The sequence below is a fragment of the Amaranthus tricolor genome, chromosome 16 (assembly GCF_026212465.1).
Source record: "Amaranthus tricolor cultivar Red isolate AtriRed21 chromosome 16, ASM2621246v1, whole genome shotgun sequence".
Classification (NCBI taxonomy): Eukaryota; Viridiplantae; Streptophyta; class Magnoliopsida; order Caryophyllales; family Amaranthaceae; genus Amaranthus; species Amaranthus tricolor.
Window position 1 is genome coordinate 4880362 of NC_080062.1, and position 4818 is coordinate 4885179.

Sequence of the window (4818 nt, forward strand, 5' to 3'; positions counted from 1 at the left end):
TTCTACAAATAGTTTTTAAATGCACGTGGTGACCTTAAGTTTTCAAGTGTTCAATGTCATAGACAAAATGTTAAGTTTTTGGTTAAATTAAGTACTTATTTCTACTGGATTTTAAAATATGTGGTCTATTATTAGGATGATCACGACATTTGTTTCTTAAATAAAAATGTCATTACGTTGGGAAAAATAGCTTAAAGTTTACAAAAAAACTTCTATCACGTGAAAATGTTGGAAGGTGAACGTCATCACATGGATTTAAAAAAATATTTGTCTACCATGTGAAAAAGCCAAAAACTCAAGATTACCATGTGGAATTTTTCATAAATTTATGAATAGTTCAGCGTACAAGTAGCGGTGTACTTACAATTAATAAGAAATAAAATATTATTTATAGCCACTTTTTTTTTTTAAAAAAAGTTTTTTGCCCATAAACTACATATCTCTGTAATTTTCATAACCAAAGCTTTGATTACAACACTAATTAACATATCAAATGTGAATTGAACCTTGAAAACTAAAATTTAGTGGATCATACATAGTACTAAAACTTCAAAAATGACAAATGTTAAATTTAGAGATTCTTAACAAATGAGGTTATTTTAGTGTATTGTAGTTGATTATACAATAATATTTACCTTATTTAGAATCTTATTTTTTAAAAATTAGAGCTAAATTAGATAAAGTATTTATATAAGTTATTATAACAATTCTATATATCCAATCTAAAATTTGATATAGTTAATTGAATGAAAAAGTGATGTATTCGATAAATAATTTTTAAAAAATTAGTATTTAATTTTTGCGTTAAAAATTAATATATTCGATAAATTTAATCACGATAATATATATTCCATTTGCATTGTTTTTTGAAGTTATATTTTTATATATTTCATATTCATAAATTCGTGCATTGCACAATAAAAATAAAAAAATTACAAAAAGATGGTGAAAAATAAAATGCAAAAGTATTAAATATAAGATTCTTGACAAATAAAAACATAATATATCATAGGTAAGTAATGGAAATGAGTTCATAAAATTATAAATTTTCATAAAATCATAAAATTAAAATAAAAACAAACACTAGTATATATCTTATAAAGCAATATCTTGCTTCCTTCTTTCAAGACCAACATGTATTATGATCTCCAACATTTGAAACCCTAAGCCTAATGAAGTTATGTTCCTGGTTATTCATCCATAGATACCAACAACTCAAATTGAAAAATAAATATAAACAATAATCCTAACTATATAAACAATAATAATATAGAAGTATAACATAAACTATACTACTAAATACTACTTACTAATCAAACTTTTAATCTTAGCTTGAACCAAACCATAAAAATTGTAATTAAAAATTTATTAATTGCAATACTTAACCAATAACCTTTAGGAAAATTCATAAAGGAGACTTTTTGGGTTTTGGTGCAATTTGGATGGATTATCATTTCATTAATTTCTTAAAAAAAAATTCTTGAAAAATCGCACTAACTTCCCAAGGAAAATAAATTAAGCCTGAATTACCTTGAAGATTAAAATTCAACCCTTCACTAATCATAATCACTGCAAAATATAGTGAATGATGATGACAAATTGACAATCTTGTAAATGGAAATTGCATGCAAAATCCCAATCATTTGGTGTCACGGTCAAAGTCATCAACTCAATTATCCGAAACACGTCAGGATTCAAAGGGAAAAAAGATATAACCGACATGCACTCATTTTTTTTTAATAAAAAAAATTTCTGCAAAGAGAAGGATCAATGTCATAAAACGACATAATTGCACCATTAATATTTAAATTATATTTGATGGTGATGAAGAATGAAAAAGGATCAATCCCATATTCCCAAAGACTAGTATTATGATAATTATACTCATCCAACTCACAACCTAATGACACGGGCCAAGTTAACGGTGACCGGGGTAAGTTAGCCAAACTCGGATCCGAATCCATTGGCCCAATTACAAGCGAACTAATATCATCAGAGAAAGTACTTTTAGCTTCTTCATAACAACTTTGTTGCTGTTGTTGATGAAAGAGGGTTTCATTCTCTACTTGATGTTCCACCTTATCTTCCTGTGACTGCACCAGTTTATGCTTATTATCATGATGATCATGATCATAATCATTACTAATTATAGTATTAGTATTCTCAACAACTGGTTTTACAAAGGGTATACATGATATTGTGGGCCATTGAACGGGCCCATGTACAATATTCCAATAAAACGGGTCCATTAAATTGCTAGACCCAGACCCACCACCATAAAAGCTGAAAGCAAACACGTTAGTGGGCTTAGGAAGAATGGGCCGGAAAGAATGGGCTGGGCCGGAATAAGAAGATGACCCACGTGAAGAAGAAGAACAATCGGTGGTGAGACCCGGAGGAGAAGGTTGTAAGTTAAGTTGAGCCCTAGAACCATATAAGATTCTCGCTGCTCGATCGTATGCTCGAGCAGCGTTGCAAATGTACCCAACCATTTTCGGGTACGTTTTTTGGGTTCACGGATCTCCGCGACCCATTTACCCCAGCTCCGTTGCCGGACTCCCCGGTAACATAACTTATTATTATCTGGCCCACCTTTACCCTTACTAGCTGGTTATTAGTATTATTATTAGTCCTATTAGTATTAGTATCAGTAGCAAAAAGAGGAGGTATTTTTGGTAGTAGGAGAATGATGAAGAGAAATTTGTTCTTGGGAAGGTTTAATTTGTTTTTGTTGTTGCAAGATAATAATCTTGGAAAATTAAAATTTATTTAAATATTAAAAAAGAAAGGAAAGAAAAGAAGGGTGTCTAAAAATGGTGAAGTGTGAATGGTGAAAGGTAGGAGGAAAATGAGAAGCGTGTAAATGGTGGAAGAGGCGGTGAGATGCTTTGTTTCTGATATTTTGACAAATGAGTAAATTATAATTATATCACTGTGTATTTATAATGAAATCTGAAAATGAAAATAGATATTTACTCTTTAACTAAAATAAAGTATTGACTAATGACTATAAAGGAAGAAATATAAGAGGACTTAGCTTCCAGCATTTGGTGAAAAAATTTACTGTATTGTCGTGAAAGATGAAAATAAAGATAAAAATAGTAGTTTGCGAATTAAAATTAAAGACTTTTAAAATAGTATTTGATTAATTAGAATTCTAAATTCTAAAGAATAAGAGAAAAAGATATAAATATAATTGCAAAGAGAAGGTAAGCAAAAACTAATAGCATAGATGTAGTAAAATAGAAGTATGTTAATAACAAGGATAAGTATAAGAACATTCTATTGGGCACAGTAAAATGTGTTAATAATAAGGAGTACTCCTATTATATAAGAACAAGAATAAGAACATTCTTATTTGGAATGAAAATATCAAAGATCGATGAATGGAGTATTTTAATTGGTTGTTAGATAAAATTAGAGACTTTATGAGAAAAAACAAATTACTATCAAAATTGTTAAAATTCCTTAATTTTCTTCTTTTATTAAGGATTTTTTAATAATAAGTTTAGTTATTTTGAAAAACCGTGAATAATATAATGCTAAAAACATTACTCTGTTTGATTATTTATCAACTTTCTCATACTTTTATATTTTTGTTTCTTTCTTTTTGAAAATAAAATTTATTTCATTTGAGTCATTATATTTTTTTTAATTATAATGTTAATGATATAAAGTGAATTTTTGTTTTTAGCTTATCCGATAATATGGAAATAATAGGAGTAATTATTAAGACCCCACAAATGACGATCAAAATGGTGGGCTACGACTACGAGGGCATTAATTCTACCTCAGTGATTGAAGAGCACAGACTATTACAAAGGGATTCTGCAGTACCTGTCTTTTGGACTCTATATTGCACCTTTTAACACACTAAATCGGACTGAAGCAGATGGTTCTACTATAGTCTAGTCTAGCCTGTCAAATTAGTTTTTTAAATTTTGAGGTACAATCGTTTAGAGTCCAAGTCATAGTTAAAAGGATTTAAATTAAATTAATCCTTATTATAAAAAATTAGTTTTTAATTATATTTTTGTACCTTACCATTATATAATTTTAGATTTGTATATTCATTTGACATTGGTTTGATGAAAAAATATATATATGATACATAGTTGAAGAAACTTTACTTATACAAGGACTTATAAATTATCAGGATCGGCACTATAGTTTTTTTAATGATTTTTTGCTTTTTAAATTAAATCTTTTTTATAAGATAATAAATCTATTTAGGCAAATATTTCGCACCTTCAATAAATCATAAAATACGATAATGCTTAATAATATAAAACTTAACCCAATGACATAATTTAATTAATTACCATGGACATAAGTACAAATTATGCAAAATGTAAAACATAGCTTTTAATGGACAAAAATAATTGAAATGGACAAAAACATAATATGACCTTACACAAACTTAACATTCATTTTCTTTGCCATATCTCTAACTCTTTTATTTTTTTTCAATCTAATTAATTATTTTTATAATTTAATATTACACCCTCAATTTAACAACTCTAGGTCCGCCATTAGGTTGGTTAGTTATTTTGAGGCTTGTATAGTTGTTGTATGTTATTGAATTTTGTTATTCCTACTAATAGCATCCATAGACAAAAGTAAAGGGTATTTGGTTTTATACAAATAATTTTTTAGTAAAAAATAAGATATATAATTCTATAATTATAGAACTGATATATATAGATATTTTGGGGATGTTAATCAATTAAATATCTATTTTCGTACTTACTCTTATGTCTCGATATTAGGACAAAATTGTATTAAAGAGAAATGGAGACTCTTAAGAAAAAAATTGAA

At 27.7% G+C, this 4818-nt stretch overlaps 1 pseudogene; it reads right to left on the reverse strand.

Moving 5' to 3' along the window:
* Window positions 1-1809: 1809 nt before the first annotated feature.
* On the reverse strand, window positions 1810-4081 carry LOC130802451 (ethylene-responsive transcription factor ABI4-like; annotated as a pseudogene).
* Window positions 4082-4818: the final 737 nt, after the last annotated feature.